This window comes from Thalassophryne amazonica, chromosome 15 (genome assembly GCF_902500255.1).
Source record: "Thalassophryne amazonica chromosome 15, fThaAma1.1, whole genome shotgun sequence".
Taxonomy (NCBI): domain Eukaryota; kingdom Metazoa; phylum Chordata; class Actinopteri; order Batrachoidiformes; family Batrachoididae; genus Thalassophryne; species Thalassophryne amazonica.
Genome location: NC_047117.1, coordinates 40,348,334 through 40,369,760, shown reverse-complemented (window position 1 = coordinate 40,369,760; position 21,427 = coordinate 40,348,334). Strand labels below are relative to the sequence as shown.

The window sequence follows — 21,427 nt, the reverse complement described above, 5'->3', positions numbered from 1 at the left end:
GCAGCACTGAGGTCTAACAGAACAAGCACAGAGATGAGTCCACTGTCCGAGGCCATAAGAAGATCATTTGTAACCTTCACTAATGCTGTTTCTGTACTATGATGAATTCTAAAACCTGACTGAAACTCTTCAAATAGACCATTCCTCTGCAGGTGATCAGTTAGCTGTTTTACAACTACCCTTTCAAGAATTTTTGAGAGAAAAGGAAGGTTGGAGATTGGCCTATAATTAGCTAAACAAAGTCATTAATGCCACAGGGTCTTCAAACTTAGGAAGCTTATTCATAAGAGGGAAGGGGAAAACAGAAGAATTGCCTTCCTAAACAAAGACAGACTCAGGAAACATCTTGGTTAAAAGGTGCTGGTTAACTCAGGATGCCTCATCAAAAGAGAGGGAAAACTGGAAAAATAATCTTCAACAACAGTGAGTCAAACATACAGTAGTGTTCAGAATAATAGTAGTGCTATGTGACTAAAAAGATTAATCCAGTTTTTGAGTATATTTCTTATTGTTACATGGGAAACAAGGTACCAGTAGATTCAGCAGATTCTCACAAATCCAACAAGACCAAGCATTCATGATGAACAATGAACATGAACAAACAGGTGTGAATCAGGTGTTAGCTATGTAAGGATGAAGCCAGCACCTGTTGAACATGCTTTTCTCTTTGAAAGCCTGAGGAAAATGGGACATTCAAGACACTGTTCAGAAGAAAAGCGTAGTTTGATTAAAAAGTTGATTGGAGAGGGAAAACTTATAGGCTGTTCATCTACAATGATCTCCAATGCTTTAAAATGGACAAAAAAAAACAGACGCGTGGAACAAAACGGAAAACAACCATCAAAATGGATAGAAGAATCACCAGAATTACTATTATTCTGAACACTACTGTAGGAATCTTCTTTCCAAAAACCTGGAGAGTTTAACTGCAGACACAGGAAAACTGAGGGAAAAACTCTTTTCAGTAGAGTAGGGAGATTTCTCCAGTGAATGAAAGTGCTGCCTCAAAGTGACTTCATATTGCAGACAGAAATGTGACTGTTTGTGCATATGCACTAAAACAGCAGTTCAGAGTAGCCAGTAGCCAGAGTAGTAGGGGAGTGATTAGGAGGAATGTCTCCCCTGATATGAATAAGAGTGGTGTTTTGTTGTTCATGGATTGTCCGTAAACACCATGTTCGAGCACAAGAACGTTCATAAGTACACTTGGTACCAGAACACCCTAGGCCAAAGGTTGATGGTCAATTTTTTAATCATGGTATCAGACCTGTGACCATGTGACTTGAACAATCAGGTGAAGAGATGGGTGGAGCTGTCAACTAATCACTACCTGGAGATGAGTAGGGTCAGATTGCAGGGTAAGACACTGAACCAATCTGGAAGGTCTAAATGCATGGTGAGGGTTTTCTGGGAACATTTGGTGGAAGAGCCTTTCCACATTGCCTTCAACTCACACCTCCGAAAAAGCTTCTGCAATGTTCAGAGGCAGGCAGAGGACATGGAAGTGGAGTGGACCATGTTCAAGGCCTTCACTGTTGAGGCATATGTAGCCAGATGGTTGCCAGCACTTGTCTTAGCAGCAACCTGAGAGCCCACTGGTAGACACCTATGGTGAGGAAAGCAGTCAGTTTGGAGGAGGCGGCATTCCCAGTCTGGATGGCAAAGGGATGCCAAAATCAGTGGACAGGTAACAGTGACTGCAGCTTTAGTGGTGGCTGAGGCAAAAACCTGGGTGTGAGAGGAGTTTGGAGAGGCCATTGAGAACTGCTTTCAGCCCGCGTGAAAGCAGTTCTGGCAAACTGTGAGGCAACTCAAGAAAGGAAGGCAGGTCTTAGCCCAGGCTGTGTTTAGCAAAGGAAGAGCACTGCTAAAGTGGAATGAGGATACCGTCACACGGTGTAAAGAATACATTGAGGATCTCCTTAACCCTACTGGCATGCACTCAATGAGGAGGCAGGGATGGAAGACTCAGGCGGCTCTGGTGCTATCAACCTAGTGGAAGTCATCGAGGTAATCAAAAACTTCCTCTGTATGAAGTTAGTGGGGACGGCTGAGATTTGTCCCGAGATGCTGAAGTCTCTGGAAGTTTTTGCGCTGTCATGGCTGACACACTTATACAACGTAGCATGGAAGTCAGGGACAGGACCTCTGGAATGGCAAACTGGAGTGGTAGCTCCCCATCTTTTAAAAAAACAACCAAACGAGAGAGTGTGTTCCAATTCTAAAGGAATCACACTTATCAGCTTCCCTGGAAAAGCCTATGGATTATGTACTAGTGACTTTGACTGTTAGTTGAACACCAGATTCAGGAGGAGCAATGTGGGTTCCACCTTGGTTGTGGAATGGTGGACTAGCTTTTTATCCTGACAAGGCATGTGACTGGCTCCCTCGAGGTGATGGGTATTGATAAGATATTGACATTGATGGCATTATCAATTCTGCTTATCAATCTGATTCTTCATCAATTCCCTTATCAATACCTCCTGTGAATTTTCTGTGTACAAAAAGTAGCTAGGCTTCACAGGTGTCCTATGCAACAACATTTTATTGAGTCTTAAAGTAAATAAATATGAAATTGGTCTATATGAAATTGGTCTATATGGTCTATATTGGTCATATGAAAATATGAAATCCTTGATCTCTGGACAGAAATAAAAATGAATAAAATCTGTACATGGTCACTTGATCCTAGATCTCTGGGACAGGTTAATCCAGGAGTTGGCAAAACCTTATTTACAAATGAAGGAAGCAAAATGGCATTCTGCCTCTGCAGAATTAAACATCAATGAAACAATTAACAAAAACAATCTATAATTACTTTACCCTACAATAAAATCCATATGTATAGTTTCAAAAGGCATGGAAGGTTTTAGAACTCATGCAACTGTGGCACCTTCCACAAGTAATATCTTATAGGGCAAAGGGCATATTTCTGAAAACTGCACATCTATTTAGCATAAAGAACAACACCCCCTCCCCCGCTTATAAAAATTCAAGACTGTCTCACCGCCTGATGTCTTAACTTCACATTTGGCAAATACCCAATCAATAGACAGTCTTGTGGATAGTTTAAAGTCAGTGCTCAAAACTACACTCGACATGATTGCGCCACCTGTGTTAAAATCGCGCTCCCCCAAAACACAGTCACTTTGGTTCAGTAATTACCTGCGTGACCTCAAGCATAAGGATCGAGGTCTAGAACGGAAATGGCGTTGTTCAAAATTAGAAGTATTCCACCTTGCGTGGCATGACGCTATCTTAGACAATAAGCATGCATTACTGGCCACAAAGCGGATCTATTACTCTGATTTGATCAACAAAAACAAGCATAACTCAAAGTTCATGTTCGACACGGTGGCAACACTTATTCATGGACAACCACCTGTAGTTCACTCTCCTTTTACAGCACAAGATTTCCTGGATTACTTTGAGAAGAAAGTAGAAGACATTAGGTTAAACATATCCCAGCATGCCTTAACCCAGCCACTACACCCTAGACCTAGATTTACAGAATTTGAGAGTATCTCTCTAGGCATGCTGATGAAACTCGTAATGTCTACAAAAAGCACAACCTGTTTATTTGATCCTATCCCAACAAAACTGTTTAAAGACCTGTGGCCCACTCTTGGGCCGACTGTGCTGCAAATGATTAATCTCTCATTAACCTCTGGATCTGTCCCTAAATGTGATTAGACCATTACTTAAGAAACCTTATCTTGACCGTAGTGTATTTAAAAACTATCGTCCGATATCAAATCTAGCATTTTGCTCTAAAATTCTGGAAAAGTGGTGTCATGGGAGCTCGTGGACTATCTTACTGACAATAATCTCTTTGAGCCACTGCAGTCTGCTTTTAGAATATATCATTCCACAGAGACAGCTCTCACTAAAGTGGTGAATGAGCTTCTGCTTGCATTGGATTTGGACACCACTATGGTTCTGGTGCTGTTGGATCTCAGTGCTGCATTTGATACCATGGATCATCATATTCTACTTATAGGCTGTGAAATCATTTTGGGATTACTGGGAGTGCCCTTGCATGGCTGACATCATACTTGACCAGTTGTTCTCACTGTGTTTTGTACAGTAACACTACCTCTAACCTTAGTGACATGAAATTTGGGCTTCCACAGGGGTCCATCTTAGGCCCGCTGCTTTTCTCCCTTTATATAGCACCCCTTGGGCACATATTGCGGCGTTTTGGGATTACCTTTCACTGCTATGGTGATGATACTCAGTTATACGTGCCAATAACTGCTGGTAATCTCATTCACAGAAAATCCTTAGAAGATTGCTTTGCATCAGTGAGATGTTGGATGTCTAGAAACTTCCTCCTTTTAAACTCTGATAAGACTAAAATGATGGTTCTTGGTCCAGTGAGATATGAGCATCAATTTGACCAGTTAATGCTTAGCCTAGGCTCATGCATCATACTGACACACTGACAAAGTGAGGAACCTTGTAATTTTTGATCCTACATTGTCCTTTGACCTCCACATTAGAAATATTATGAGGACTGCTTTCTTCCACCTGTGAAATATAATGAACATTCATCCCATCCTGTCTATGGCTGATGCTGACACCCTGATCCATGCATTTTTCTCTTTTAGATTGGACTACTGCAATCTTTTATTTCCTGGTTTACCGCAGTCCAGCATTAGGGCTCCCCAATTGGTTCAAAATGCTGAAGCCAGACTTTTGACACGAAGCAGAAAGTTCGACCACATTATACCCATTGTGGCATCTCTTCACTGGCTTCCTGTCCCAGTGAGATCAGATTTTAAGGTTCTGCTATTAATCCATAAAATTATTCATGGACTAGCACCTCCCTACCTGGCTGACCTAATTAAACCTTACGTACCGTCCAAGCTTTGCGTTTTCAGGGTGCAGGACTACTTTGTGTCCCGAGGGTGAATAAGAAGTCTGCGGGTCACAGAGCTTTCTCTTATCGTGCCCCTGTTCTGTGGAATGATCTCCCTGCGTCAATAAAACAGTCAGATTCTGTTGAAACCTTCAAGTCCAGACTTAAGACGCACTTATTTTCCCTTTTGTATGGCTAGCATACTGACATAGTATAATTCCACGCTTTTTACTCTTAATTCATTTTATTAGGAAACGGAGCGTGCTGCGGCCTCAACCTTACCTAAATTCTGGGTCTTTTAGTGAAGCTTAGGGCTAGTGGCCAGCGATCACGTTAGTATTTCCCATTTTTCTTGTTGTTTAATGCTGACAAATTATTAAAAGTACAGTGGGAAAATAAGTATTTGACCCCCTGTCAGTTTTGCAGGTTTTCCCCACCTACAAATAATGGAGAGGTCTGTAATTTTTATCATAGGTACACTTCAACTGTGAGAGACAGAATCTAAAAAAAAAAGAATAAAAAATCCAGAAAATCACATTGTATGCTTTTTAAATAATTAATTAGCATTTTATTGCATAAAATAAGTATTTGACCCCCTACCAACCAGCAAGAATTCTGGCTCTCACAGACCTGATACTTTTTCTTTAAGAAGCCCTCTTATTCTCCACTCTTTACCTGTATTAATTGCACCTGTTTGAACTTGTTACCTATATAAAAGACACCTGTTCACACACTCAGTCAATCACACTCCAACCTGTCCACCACAGCCAAGACCAAAGAGCTGTCTAAGGACACCAGGGACAAAACTGTAGACCTGCACAAGGCTGAGATGGATTACAGGACAACAGGCAAGCAGCTTGGTAGAAGACAAGAACTGTTAGGATTATTTATTAGAAAGTGGATGAAACACAAGGTGACTGTCAATCTCCCTCGGTCTGGGATTCCATGCAATATCTCACTTTGTGGGGTAAGGATGATTCTGAGAAAGCTCAGAACTACACAGGAGGACCTGGTCAATGACCTGAAGAGAGCTAGGGCCAGAGTCACAAAGATTACATTAGTAACACATGATGCTGTCATGGCTTAAAATCCTGCAGGGCAGCAAGGTCCCCCGCTCAAGCCAGCACATGTCCAGGCCTGTTTGAAGTTCACCAGCACCCATCTGATTGATCCAGAGGAGGCATGGGAGAAGGTCATGTGGTCAGATGAAACCAAAATAGAGGTTTTTGGAATCAACTCCACTTACCATGATTAGAGGATGAGAACAACCCCAAGAAAACCATCCCAACCGTGAAGCATGGGGGTGGAAACATCATACTCTGGGGGTGCTCTTCTGCAATGGGGACAGGACGACTGCACCGTATTGAAGGGAGGATGGATGGGGTCATGTATTGCAAGATTTTGGCAAACAACCTCCTTGCCTCAATAAGAGCATTGAAGATGGGTCATGGCTGGGTCTTCCAGCATGACAATGACCCCAAACACACAGCCAGGGCAACTAAGGAGGGACTCTGTAAGAAGCATTTCAAGGTCCTGGAGTGGTCTGGCCAGTCTCCAGACCTGAACTAGGTTAGGGGAGCTTCTTAAAGAAAAATTAACAGGTCTGTGAGAGCCAGAACTCTTGCTGGTTGGTAGGGGATCAGATACTTATTTCATGCAATAAAAGGCAAATTTATTATTTAAAAATCATACAGTGTGATTTTCTGAATTTTTTTTTTTTTTTTTTTTTTAGTTTCTGTCTCTCACAGTTGAAGTGTACCTGTATGGAGTTAAAATTGTCTCATTAATATTTGTAAATGCACACAGGGTGATCTACAAATAATCATTGATTTGCAAATGTGTTCAGATATCCACAAATGCAAATTTCATATTTGTAACTTGTAAATTGGTCTTTGCAAATAATGTTGTATTTGCAAATATAAAACTTAATTTGTAAAAAATAAAATAAAAAAAAATTACATTGTAAAACTGGAAATTGTATTTGTGAATTGAGTTTCAGCATTTGTGGCTCACCAATTACACGCATTCATCGCTTTCCTCTGCGACGTCATTTTGAGACATTCTTTTCGCAAACACAGATCCACAAACAAATGCCGACTGATTTACAAATACACACTCGGGGACACTGGATATCCACTAGATGGCAGTGTGGTTCCATTCATTGATGTGGCAAACTGAAACTACATGCTCCCGGATGAGAGAAGACCGACATTTCAGAATAAATCATTTCACATTACCGTAATTGATGGATGGGTATCTATGTGGCGATATTGTCTGCAAGGTCAATTATTTTTAAAATTATGATGTGTCCGCGGATTTCATCATGGGGAGGGGGGCGGGGGTGTTAGTGTTGTACTCTTTAACACAGTGGTTCAAATAAGCATATTAAACAGCACTGCGCCTGTGCGTGCTCCGTGACACAGACATGCTGCAAAAATTCTTCTTTTAAAAACTTGAAAGTTCTAAAAGTTTGCGATGTACAACATGCTACATTTAGCTAAGCATTACACACAGGAACATCACACAGGAACCACACAGTGTCACCGCAGCAACCAACCAAGAGCATGTGTTTAAATGTGTTTAACTGAAGTCTATAAAACTCCTGCTCACAGACTGACTGCCAGAGACAGGACATCTCCACATTTACTCACGGACAGTTCGTTCGCACATGCGCGCGCATCTCGTGGTCAAAGGAGGAAAGACGAACTATAACAGAACTCAGAGCGCAGACCTGCAGCCCTGCACAAGAACAAGTATAAACTCGAAGAGAAATCAGAGTGCACAGTCTGTCTGCAGCCAAACTATGCACTCTGATTCCTCTTTGCAGAGATCCTGCAGGCTGCATTAACACCTTCTCTCTCCCCCCTGTTGCACGGACCTGACTTACACATTCCTGCACAGTCATGATGCCACAGGAAGCAACTCGAGGCAGCCCCGGTGTGAAAGGGGCTTAAGGAGTGGCTCTGTAAGAAGCATTTCAAGGTCCTGGAATGGCCCAGCCAGTCTCCAGACCTGAACTCAATAGAAAATCTTTGGAGGGAGCTGAAACTCCAAATCTGAAAGATCTGGAGAAGATCTGTATGGAGAAGTAGACCAAAATCCCTGTTGCAGTGTGTGAAAACTTGGTCAAGAACTACAGCAAACGTCTGACCACTGTAATGGCAGACAAATGTTTCTGTACCCATTGTTAAGGTCTGTTTTTCTAGGGGATCAAATACTTATTTCATGCAATAAAATGCAAATGAATTATTTAAAAAATCATACAATGTGATTTTCTGGATTTTTTTTATGGTCCAGTCACACGGCACTTAATGAAGGGCAACGAAGCCCTGACAAAACAAGTAATCTGGACTTTCGTTGGCATCGTTTAAACTTCGCTCAGCTTCGTTCCTGCAGCTGACACTTCAAGATTTTTTGAAACTGTTGAAAAATTTGGACAATGAAAACCTCAATTCAACCCTGTTTCGTTTTGCTGTAGTTCTTGATGTTTTTTTAATCGTTTGCTTAGTTTTTGTAATGTTAGTGTTTAGTTTGACTTTGTTCGACCAGCTGAATGTTTTCACACAGTACAAAAGCTGCTTCTGACTGCTACTTCTGAGCGTTGCTGCTGACACTACGTTCATGTACTGTCGGAAATTACAGGGCAAAATCAGCCTGCTTGCTTGGATTTTTTTTTTTTTTTTTTATCTGGGTGGGGGCGTCAGCTTCAGTGTGCTCAGGCACCTTATCAAGAGAAGGATTAATCGTTTGTGTGGATACAATTAATTATTTTGCCACAAGCAACTGCTGAATTTGAAACAACAAAAACGTTGTGTAATTTCCGATGGTACTTGAAAGCAGCTGTGTGCTCTTGTTATTTTTTATTAAATATGAGTGTAGGAATGACAATCCAGCCCTTCTGTACATGTGGCAACAGGTAGATAATTCAAGCGATTATATAAAGACCTGTTCTGGAAGGCAGAATTCACGTTGTGGATCAGCTGGAGCTCATGGAAATAACCGCTCAATGCATGTTCACACGGACTGATCAGTTTACTGCTATGATATATTCAATCGTCTTTACACTTATAGTTATTCCCTGTTTTGACAGTTTTCTGTTATAACTCAATATAAATATGGCTTAGTAAGGTAATGCAGTGATACAGCAGTGACCATGGCACACCAGAGGTTTTTTTTTTTTTTTTTTTTTTTTTTTTTTTTTAAATTGGAGCAAGACGGAGCGCGCAGCATGTCATCAGACAGCATGGATTCTTATCATGAAGGAGATGATGACTCTTTTGTTCTGAACGAGGAACCAAAGTAGGTGGACCCACCGACGTAGACAGAGATCTCCATAGCTTCTGTTTGCAGTTTCTCCAGGACTCAGGCACAATGAGCTCCATCCCAGCGCCGAGTCCTGGAACTCAGAGATGCAGACACACACTGCTCCAGCTGTGGCTCCAGGCACGTTTTGTTTAAAGCGTCGAGATCGTTAGCTTAGTTTTTGTTTAGTTCCTCTTTCGTCCGTTTTGCACTCTTGCTTTGCAGGCTATTCGGCGATAAAACTCTCATCCACCTTTTCTCAACAAACTGACTTTTTTTGTTTTTTTCCTTTGTTCAGGAATTGTCGTGTGCCGTGTGACTGGGCCATTAGATTCTGTCTCTCACAGTTGAAGTGGACCTACGATAAAAAATACAGACCTCTCCATTTTTTGTAGGTGGGAAAACCTGCAAAATTGATAGGGGATCAAATACTTATTTCCCTCACTGTATGATGGATTTTATTGAAAGGACCCCTGCAGAAGCCTTGTGATAGTGGACATGTTTTCTCAATGGGTCGAGGCCTTTCCAACAAAACACGCGTTAGCAAACTCAGTGGCGGAAGCTTTAATGACAGACATTGTTTCCAGATGGAGAGTGCCACAAAAATTATCCTCTCATAACGGCACATCTTGGGACTGTATATAAGTGGCATGAAAACTGAATGTACTTGTATTTTGTCTTCAGACCTACACTCTGTATGACATGTACCTTTAAAGGTTAAATAACAAAAGATCTTAGAAACTGAAAACTGTTTCATCTGGTGTCTCATTTGTTGTCTGTGTCAGAGAGTTTTTATGTAATTTTCCGAACAACTTGAGCAACCCCATCCGATCAATCATTACAACTCGCGACATTTTCCGATACCGGATAAGAGCCACTGTGAATCCACTCAACTGCTGTTTGCTCTCTGTTTGCTGCCAAGCGGGAGGAGGGGGAGGAGGTGGTTTTTGAAACCGGGCTGTTTCAGAGAGCTCTATTCTGTAGTGTTCAAGCTGTGGTTAGCGGCAAATTTCTGCCCGGCTCTCAGATTCAAAGTGTCTGTTCGTTGAGCATGGATTCTCCGAAATTTTAACTGAATTGTTGCTGAAAATGTGTGCTAAAAAGTTAGTCGATTCACTGACCCAAGGCTATCAAACGCTATGAAAATCCAGCTCAGCATGCAGCTGAGGAGGAGCTCAACAGATTATGTCTGCTGAAAAGGAAAAAGTCTCCATTGATGATGATACAGAAATTTTACAGTTGAAAGGCTTTGTGTTTCCCAAAAGTTCAAAGTTTGTGCAGCACAAACACAGCGAGAGAGAAAGAAAACAAGCGAGAGAGAGAAAGAGCAAATGAGAGACAAAAAGGGAGACACAGAGAAAAAGAGGGAGGGAGAGAGAAAGAGAGCAGCAGAGAGACAGTAAGCAAACGAGAGACAGAAAGAGAGGGAGAGAGACAGACAGAGGATTTAATTCTTATGGCCCAGTCACACGGCACACAATGTGTGCCGACTACTGACCAGCGCTTCGCTACACTGCCAGCCAACTCTGAACAAGCAAAGCAGACAAGCAAATTTACATCTAGAATCACTTGATTAACCTTGTAAAGCTGCATTTTCTTAAACATTTTTTAAGTAAAATAACTATTTCTCAGAGCTCTTTCAAATCGAAAATCAATTCTGAATTGAATAGTCATCCCAAGAATCGGAATCGAATTGAATCATGAGTTGTTGTACGATTCACATCCCTAAGTCTTAATGTTGCCATCCCTGTAGAGCTCTATCCATGTACGCACATAAGATGGCGGCACCTTCCCCGGTAGGGTGAAGGCCGTCCAGCATCAGCAAGTCACAGCATATAGAAAATGTTTTAGATCTTTGAGTTCAGCTCACGCAAAATGGGAGCAAAAACAAAAGTGTGCATTTATATTTTTGTTCAGTGTATTTTTAATATCAACCAATAATTTAATGCCTAACTCTATTCTCCTTATCCATTTATCTATTACAGAATTCATCTTTAATCATTACTGCTAGATATAATCTATTACAGAATTCAGGTTTAATCATTATTGCTAGAAATCTTAGACAAAAAGAACTTTCACTTTAATTCTTCATGGTTACTGGACTAATGCTTTAATCTATTGTCTTTGATTCATTGATATTTACATTTACTGTTACCTATCTTTTGTATGTACAGTGGTCCTTCATTTATCGCGGGAGTTACGTTCTAAAAATACCGCGATAGGTGAAATCCGCGAAGTAGTCAACGTTATTTTTTACAATTATTATAGATGTTTTAAGGCTGTAAAACCCCTCACTACACACATTTTCTCACTTTTCTCTCCTGTGTTAACACTCTCAAAGTTCAAACCTTAGTAGAAAAATAAGACCAGTATTATAGAATGAAACCAAAGATCAAAACCTGTTTTCAGGCCCAAACATTTGTTTGAGAAATAAAAATAGAATGTTTTCCTATAAATAATTATGATGGCTTTTAGAACTAACAAATTTAATTTTAACGATCAACCTATGAGGTTGGACACATAAGAAATTATTAATAGTGACTGACCAGTATTTCACAGTTCCTCTGATCGCGCCTCTGCGTCCTGGCGCCGCTCCGCAGCGTGTTTTTCCACTGAGTCACACCTTGGTGCAGGTGTCTTTTTCCAAGTGAAGAACACAGTTATAGGTAGTTGTTGGCGCTCTTTTTTTCTTCTGGGTGAGAAGGTTCTTATAAACAGACACATGCAGAACACAATGCGCGTGCTTCCGGTGTTACCGTTGCGGGACGGATGCGGGACCCACAAAGAATCCAAGTCATTAAAAAGATACAAACCTCTCTCAGTGGCCACGGAGCTCTGCGGCTGCAGTTACCAAGACCATGCAGCGCTGCTGAATTCTATCCTTGCAGGCTGCTGGAGCACTCTGCATCAAAACAGGGAGCGTAGTCTCTCAGTGGCCACGGAGCTCTGCAGCTGCGGTTACCGAGACCATGCAGCGCTGCTGAATTCTATCCTTGCAGGCTGCTGGAGCGCTCTGCATCAAAACAGGGACCGTAGTCTCTGGACCTGTTGCCAGATTTTGGCAACTCAGTAAGCGCATCGGAGGCAGTGAGAGCAATCGCAGCGATGCCGACCGGCCCGCCTGATGAGGACGCAGAACACAATGCGCTGTTAAAAAAAAAAATAAGAAGCATGCAAAATTGCACTAAAAAAAATCTGTGAAACTGCAAGGCCGCGAAAGGTGAACCGCGATATAGCGAGGAACCACTGTAATTTTGTTATAAATTTGATTACAAAACAAAGTCTGCATGAAGGACTTCAAATGTGTTTCCACTTAGTTTGGGGAGTCCACCTCTTATAGTTATGCTGGACAAACTTTAGCCCATTAAATATTACATTTGTAAGACATCAGCATTACAAAGACAAATGTTGGGCAATTGTTTTGATTAAAATGATTACCATTTGGCCTATGTCTAAAACAGGTTAACCCAGGCAGCGCCGAGTACCCCAGCTAGTATACATACATACACACACACCAAGGCTAATTATAAAGGGATAAATTCAGACTTATGAAAGTGAGATTTCTAATTGAATCTCTAAATGGATGGCGATATATTTCTCATGACAATGCATTCAGGCAGTAAAATTGAAGTCACTACTTTACAGAATACAGATTGACACAAAAAATAAATCATTTTCTAAGCTTTTTTCAGCAATTTTATTCATTTCACCACATCATTAATATTACATATAAATACTCACTTACGAAAGATCACTTCAAAATCCTTTGTCAGCTTGTTGCTGCACCAGAACGCTGCGCAAAACAGCATTTTCAGATCACATTAGCCCACGTTTAAGTCAGCCCATCATCAATTTCTATTTAATCTAATTCCTGTTGAACACATAATAATGCTAAGCAAGATGGTGGCTGACTGGCAACAGCCCTCAGGATGCGCTCGCCATCTAATGTATTAAACAGAAATCCATGACCCGGCCAGGTTTAAAATGGTGGCAGTGTCCAATATCATTGGTGCTTCCGCCCCCTGGTGGTGTGAAGCTGTATAGCTACAGAGGCACACAGACAAACCTCCACACACATACAAATCTCTGCATGCATTAGTGGATCTTCCATGGCAGGAGTGTTGCAAAAGTCACATATAAGAACACATCTAATAGTCCGATTTTTACAGATCGATGTGTGCATGCATGATGTACGAGGTCTGTGAGAAAAGTATTGTACCTTTTTATTTTTTTTCAAAAACTATATGGATTTGATTCGTATGTTTTTACGTCAGCCAAGCTTGAACCTTCGTGCGCATGCATGAGTTTTTCCACGCCTGTCGGTTGCGTCATTCACCTGTGGGCAGGCTTTGAGTGTGCACTGGTCCACCCCTTTCGTCGTCGTTTCATTGCGAGGAAATGGCGAAATGATTTGGGCTTTTTTTCCCATCAGAATTTTTTCAGAAACTGTTACAGACAGGCAGCTGGAAACCATTCGAAAAATTTATATGGCTTTCGATGAAAATTTTACGGGCTTCACAGAGAATAAGGAGTGTTACTACAGCTTTAAGGACGGCCCATAATGGCACTCGGCGCGCCGCGCTCCGAACCGCCATCGAGAGGCAGAAACCGCCACATCATTTCTAAACGGATGGCTGTGTGGAGCCGGGACCGTCGTGTGCAATTTCTCTGGTTATCACAAGAGCTGGACATCAGCCATTATCCAGCAGATTTCACTTTTAACAAGAGATTTTGTCATGGAAAGCCGCGCGGAGGCTTCGCGTGGCACTACCGATTCGCTGATGAAGCGAGACAAAGGAACACCTCCGTTTCGGAGTGCCAGGGGACAAGTTGGGACATGCCTATCTCGGCTTTCAGTGCTTACCAGTTAAGTGAGTATAAGAGAAATTGTGGAGAGCTGGGCATGTCCCAACTTGTCCCCTGGCACTCCGAAACGGAGGTGTTCCTTTGTCTCGCTTCATCAGCGAATCGGTCATGACGCGCGAAGCCTCCGCGCGGCTTTCCATGATTCATGTCAGTCCACTTGGTGCAACAGCTCTCCAAGGTGTGATCACTCCTTTTTAGATGCAGACTAACGAGCAGATCTGATTTGATGCAGGTGTTAGTTTTGGGGATGAAAATTTACAGGAGGATTCCATAATTTATTCCTCAGAATTGAGTGAGTCCATATTTTTTTCCCTCTGCTTGGTCTAAAAAAGTAACCATTACTGACTGCCACAATTTTTTTTTCCTGATTTCTTATAGTGTTTCTTAAAGCCAGAAAGTTGCCATTTGAAATGACTTTAGTTTTGTGTCATGTCTGTGATCTGCTTTTTTTCTACAAAATTAAACAACTGAATGAACATCCTCCGAGGCTGGTGATTCCATAATTATTGCCAGGGGTTGTATATTCACAAGAGTTTTAGGCACAGTATTATTTTAATGTTGCAATGTTAATGCTGTTGTCCATGTTCAGCGGTTAAATTGCAGTCTGATCAGACCGTCTCAATGCAGTTCTCCATGTTCATGAAGTCTCGCAATCATGGCTCCAACACGAGAGATGTCAATTGAAACAAAGGAGAGGATTATCAAACTCTTAAAAGAGGGTAAATCATCACGCAATGTTGCAAAAGATGTTGGTTGTTCACAGTCAGCTGTGTCTAAACTCTGGACCAAATACAAACAACATGGGAAGGTTGTTAAAGGCAAACATACTGGTAGACCAAGGAAGACATCAAAGCGTTAAGACAGAAAACTTAAAGCAATATGTCTCAAAAATCGAAAATGCACAACAAATGAGGAACGAATGGGAGGAAACTGGAGTCAACGTCTGTGACCGAACTGTAAGAAACCGCCTAAAGGAAATGGGATTGACATACAGAAAAGCTAAACGAAAGCCATCATTAACACCTAAACAGAAAAAAAACAAGGTTACAATGGGCTAAGGAAAAGCAATCATGGACTGTGGATGACTGGATGAAAGTCATATTCAGTGATGAATCTTGAATCTGCATTGGGCAAGGTGATGATGATGGAACTTTTGTTTGGTGCCGTTCCAATGAGATTTATAAAGATGACTGCCTGAAGAGAATATGTAAATTTCCACAGTCAGTGATGATATGGGGCTGCATGTCAGCTAAAGGCACTGGGGAGATGGCTGTCATTACATCATCAATAAATGCACAAGTTTACGTTGATATTTTGGACACTTTTCTTATCCCATCAATTGAAAGGATGTTTGGGGATGATGAAATCATTTTTCAAGATGATAATGCATCTTGCCATAGAGCAAAAACTGTGAAAACATTCCTTGCAGAAAGACAGATAGGGTCAATGTCATGGCCTACAAATAGTCCGGATCTTAATCCAATTGAAAATCTTTGGTCAAAGTTGAAGAAAATGGTCCATGACAAGGCTCCAACCTGCAAAGCTGATCTGGCAACAGCAATCAGAGAAAGCTGGAGCCAGATTGATGAAGAGTACTGTTTGTCACTCATTAAGTCCATGCCTCAGAGACTGCAAGCTGTTATAAAAGCCAGAGGTGGTGCAACAAAATACTAGTGATGTGTTGGAGCGTTCTTTTGTTTTTCATGATTCCATAATTTTTTCCTCAGAATTGAGTGATTCCATATTTTTTTCCCTCTGCTTGGTCTAATAAAGTAACCATTACTGACTGCCACAATTTTTTTTCCTGATTTCTTATAGTGTTTCTTAAAACCAGAAAGTTGCCATTTGAAATGACTTTAGTTTTGTGTCATGTCTGTGATCTGCTTTTTTTCTACAAAATTAAACAACTGAATGAACATCCTCCGAGGCCGGTGATTCCATAATTTTTGCCAGGGGTTGTATTATCTGGGTTTTTAGACATTGTTAGTGTTTGTTTTATGTAAACATCTGAGAATCTCCGGTTGTTTCTCCATTATTTTCAATGGCAATTGCTGTGAGCCGTGATTGCTTCCTGTTCATGTCATTCTGGGTGAAGTGAAGCTTGCTCTTTAACATCCTGCTTATTGTCCTTTACAACACTGTTTGTGCTGTTTGTTCCAGAGTAGTACATATAAGATGTCTGAAATTCGGTTTGCGTTCATGAAGTTCCACGCAGGTTAAATGTAGCAGACACGTATACGCAATATTTGTTTTAGCAGGGTTTCAGGGTCTTATGCATGAATTCTCTTATGAACGTGATTGAAAGGCATAACAAAAAAAAATTTTGGTAGCATAATGTTCATTTGCAATTGTCGTCATGTTGCTTAGACTACAGCAACTCTCTGGTGTGCAAGGGATTATGGGATATCTCAATAGGGCGAATAGTCCTATTCTGATCTCTGACAGTCACTAATGACAAAGAATGAACAAAATCACACACAAATCTAGGCTACTGTTCAATATGAATATCCACAGACCTATGTGGAATATAGCCTCAGGTGAAAAAAATGCCAACAGCAGGCAGAGGGAAAATCTTTCACCTACCATTGATGTCATCATATAACAGCACAATGCACCTGTTGTTGTGGTTAAGAGCAAAAGCATCAATGATTTGTTGCTGTCCAGGGCCCGTGTTCTCTGAGGGATAAATACCAGGAGTGACACCAGGTCACTGGTTTGTCTGGCCACAGTGCTGTTCCTCAATTCTTTCGACAACACAGACTTCACTTCTTCCCAGTTCCCTTATGGATATTTGGGCAGAAAAACTGATCCATTTCAGCAACTTGAAACTACACTCACTACAGTATGACATCATCATGACTTCATCAGACGTGATGTCATTGAACGTCACATTACACTCATTTTTTTTTGCCAGCTTGCACTCGACCGAGACGGACGCACTTTTCTCTTCTCCCTCCCTCCTTATCTTTCCTGCTTCTGTGGCGTGTTGTCTGTGAGGCTGCAGCTTTGCTCTTCTGGAAACGCCAAAAATGGATCTGTTAAAGTGGTCTCTGAATACAATTGACACTATTTTTTCTACAAGACATTCGGGAGCGGAGGACCCGACCTGTCCTGCTGGGACGCATGTGATGGGTTACGTGATGGACTCGTGGAGGAGATGGCAGCTCATGTGCCTTTACATGCTTTCTGTGGAGGACGTCGAAGATGTGTACATATTCGGCTTGGTGGTGACCGGCTTTCTGATGTGTGGTGCGGGCACTCTGCTGGTTTACCGGAAAATCAAGAAAGTGGAAACAGCTTTGATTGGTCCTTCCAGGCTGCCCTATATGATTGATTCGATTGGGAAGGCAGTGGCTGCGCAGTCGGCGGGGGTTAACCGCGCATTGGAAAACATTTCGAGCAAGATCGCAGCCCTGGAAACCCGCTATGACCGTCTGTGAAGACCACATTCTACATTCAGATGCATTGAGAGCCACTCTGTTCTCAGAACTGTGGAATCTTTCAGGCATCTGCTAATCTGGCTATTCATTTGGCTCCCCCAAATACAGCTGCACTTCAAGGTCGCTGTGATAAAAACCTCCTCAGAAGATCAACACTTAAGCCTCGCTCCCTGGTCTTCCCCCCTCCCCTCAGCTTCTCCAGCTCTGACGTTAACTGTGTTAGAACTGTCCAGGACTGCTCAGACTGTGCAGGGCTGTTCCCTCCCCCCTCCAGGACTGTCGGACAAGGCCGTTGATGGCGCCAAACAGGCTGCCTCCGGAGTGTTCTGATAAACTGGTCCTTTCAAATCTCGGTTGTCGTCCTGTGTCCTTGTTTTGTCTCTGTGATTATTGTTTTTCTGTGCTGATGGGGATTTTTTTTTCCTCATTGCCGCTGTGTAATGCAGCAGCTATGAGGTTTTTTTTTTTTTCTTCTCCTTTTCCCTCGTGTTTTGCTTTCATATATATGTTTTATGTACCGGGCCGGCCTATGTGTTGTGTGTGTGTTTGTTATGGGTCGGTGTTGGTTTGCTCAGCCCTGCTGTTGACCAAGGCAGGGATGTACATCTGGAGCTGGTCCCCGGGCGCCTAATGGCGACTTCTGCTCCTACTGGCAAATAGGATTGGGTTAAATGCAGTAGCCACATTTCATTGTGCAGGGAAGATGTTCTTCTGTACTGTGCATATGACAATAAATTTCTTTGAATCTTGAATTTTGTGTAAAAGAATCAGATCTGTTGATGAATGTTTATTTTCTTTTATGAGTGAAATATTTATCTAATCACATAAATCTGAAAATGCCACAAGTGTCTTACTGTGGAAAACTGAAAGGATGATGTCATCGCCCTGTAACATGTTATTAAAAGTGTAATTTTGTATATTATTTTTTTTTTCTCGTTGGCGGCATCAACGTCCTCCAGCAGATCAGTCTGAGAAACTGACCCAGAGCAGACAGACACTGAGGGACTTCCTTAAAAAAAACCTTAAAATAAACATTAGGGCACCTTCACACATAGTGTGAATTTGGTTGATTTGCGTACAACTCCAGGGGGACACACAGCAATAAAGTTGTATGAGCGCACCACGAAACATCTCGCCAACGAGCAGGCGTGACGGTGTCTGTCGAGCAGGAACAGCATCTCAGCTCGCAGACGGTGGAAAGTCCAGCTAGGATGACAGCAGGTGGGATCGTCACGACGATGTGCATGCAGCTAGTGTCAGTGCACCTTTCTGTCAAAAAGTTACTACTGTGTCATTACATGTTTAGAATTACTTGATTAACCTTGTAAAGCTACATTTTCTTAAACATAACCAGTTTTTTAGCTTTTAAGCTCTTTCAAGCTTACAGAGGAACATAGTTAATCCTGTAATTGGCACCCTTTGTTACTAAAAGAGTGTTGATTGTGAATCGAGAATCGGTTTGAATCAAATCACCCCAATAATATGCATCGAACTGAACAATGAGTAGTAGTTGTTAATTTATTTTACACACTTGTGGATCTGGTTGCTCGCGCGCGCGCGCGCACACACACACACACACACACACACACACACACACACACACACACTTGCGAATACTTCTGCTACAATAACACCATTGCCAACACAAGTCAATCTGAAGTCACGTGATCATACCTGTGTTACAATACGTTGCAAAATTTTATGTTCGAATGAAGTTACATTAAAAAAATCTTTCTGAAGCGCCTGTAATCGTTGGCTGCGTGAGTGCTGTTACAACTCGATGCCTCATGCCAGACCGGACACACTGCAAACAGTGGAGAGTTTCACGACAACGCTGCTGTCGTGAGAATAGTTTAAGTAACACAAAAGAAGAGCATTTTACCTTTGTTAATAGACTTTAAATCCACTGTAAGCAGCTCGTTCGCTACATCTGTGAAGACAGCAGAAAATCACTATTGCTGCTGCTGCCGCTACTTCCTCCTCCTCTTCTGCTTCTTTTTCTTGTTTGGATTTTATTGGCTGTTTACAAGCCAACACTGTGCATTACCGCCATCAAGTGGCTGGATGTGGACCAAGCGGAGCATTACTGGATTCTGACGTAAGTACTAATGAAACGGCTGCAAAAAGGCACAAAGTGTAGCACGCAGTTCTCTTGCCTTATGTTAGGGGCACTAGTGATCCCAGGGATTCTTCTTGCAACAACTCCTCAGCTGCAGAATAAGTGACAGCAAGCTACAATTTACAGTTAGAAAGTTAAGAGCAGCGGTTCATTTATTTTACTTTTTCCTCTTGCCTGGCCTTTAGTTTCAGAATGGAGGATTACATTAGCAGGGCAGATATGTGGATGAATCGTGATTTTGAAGATAAAATCATGAAATTTAGCAGTGTTTGAGCAAAGATCATTTTTGGCTATAGGGGCATTGCAGATGCAGCCATTTTCCAAAATGGCACCACATGTTTTATTAGTAGCTCAGGCTCTAGACCACCAAAGATGTTGATCCTGGTGCCTAATCCTACAATTTTTAGGATGAGGAATGCAGTGGTGCTATTTATAGCCCCAAACGATGAGTCAGGGAAGGATATGGTTTTTCGTGGACTGCCACCGTGTCTGCCACTGCAGAGTTTTCAGATTAACACGTTAACTCCAAGACTTTTCGTCCAATTCTTTTCAAATTATCTGGGAACATTCATGACCCCATGAGGATGAAGTCTATTGATTTTGGTGACACAAGGACCTTCCCTCTAGTGCCCTGAATTAGGATTAGTGTTGTCGGGATTTCCCCTGGACTCTGGTTTTTACTTTGTTTTACCAGTGTCATGTGTTTGTTTCTCCACCAGATGGTGCCCTCAGTTTTGTTTTCACACCTAGATAAGACGAGTGACTGATTATTGATAGACTATTAAACCCTAACTTTCTGTTCATGAACTGCCAGAGTCTTGTCGTTTGTTTGTCGCCTTGGTTTCCTCATTCTTGCCTCGCCAGCTTTCAGAGCCCCATTCCATGATCCAGACTGATACCAGGAGGACCAAACCTGATCGCTGCCCCGTGACCCGGACTGTGTCTTCCGAAGCTTCCCATAGCTTATGCTCAGGTAATGCTGGCCTGCCCCTCTAATTCCTGTATTAGAGCGAACTGTGTTTTACTGGTGTTCCAGATGATTCCAGGACAGCTCCCAAGCGGACCTGGACCTGCACAGCTACGTCACTTTGGGAACTCCTCGGCTCTTGGCAAAGAGCGCGTCTCGACTACATGCCAGTTAAGTTCCTCTCATCTCAGTGCGAGCCCGTTCTCACTCATTCCTATTTGTGACTATGCTATGATAAAGACCTGTGCCAAGAACCTTACCTAAGAATTGCAGGAACTCTGATATCAAACCATTGAGAACCCACCTGTATCAAGTCCTACTTAATTGGAACTGTGTTACCGCATGCAGTACTTGACCTCTGACCTTTGGGTACAACTTATTACAATTAATTAACAATTAATAAACAGTGAACTTTATTTCTTAAGATGAGAACTTTACTTCCTGACCCCTGAAGCAGCCTGTGTTAAGCCTGTGTTGAACTGTGACTGTTTTTGAGGACAGCGTTACGAGTGCCCTTCACTCTTCCTTAGTTCCTGGTTGCTGAGGCGAGCGTTCCGCCTGGCCCTAGTCATAGAATCCTTAGTTGACATTATTCCTTCAAGACTGGCCCAGGAAGCTGTAGCTCCCTTATTTTACCGGCAGGAGGCGGGCCACTCTCTATATAACAGGCATCCCAGCATAGCATTTCATTTATTTACTGTAAATAAATATATTTTTCCTTTTGAACTCGTCTCCATGTCCAGCTCCCTGCATGTGGGTCCATAGTCTGAAACGGTTTGGTTCCATCCAAACCCCTAACCGTAACTGTCATGCCCAGCCCCGGCTCAGGGGCGAGGTCTTCATTCATTGCCTTATTTCCTCTCTGATTCTCT

At 42.1% G+C, this 21,427-nt stretch overlaps 1 protein-coding gene across 1 annotated transcript in view; it reads right to left on the bottom strand.

Annotated features, from left to right (window-relative positions):
* Positions 1-19,483, bottom strand: part of cdk2ap2 (cyclin-dependent kinase 2 associated protein 2) — a 133,099-nt gene extending 113,616 nt beyond the window's left edge. The window contains exon 1 of the mRNA XM_034188511.1: positions 19,352-19,483. The gene's annotated coding sequence lies outside the window, so the exon portion shown is untranslated. The remainder of the gene's footprint in view (positions 1-19,351) is intronic.
* Positions 19,484-21,427: the final 1,944 nt, after the last annotated feature.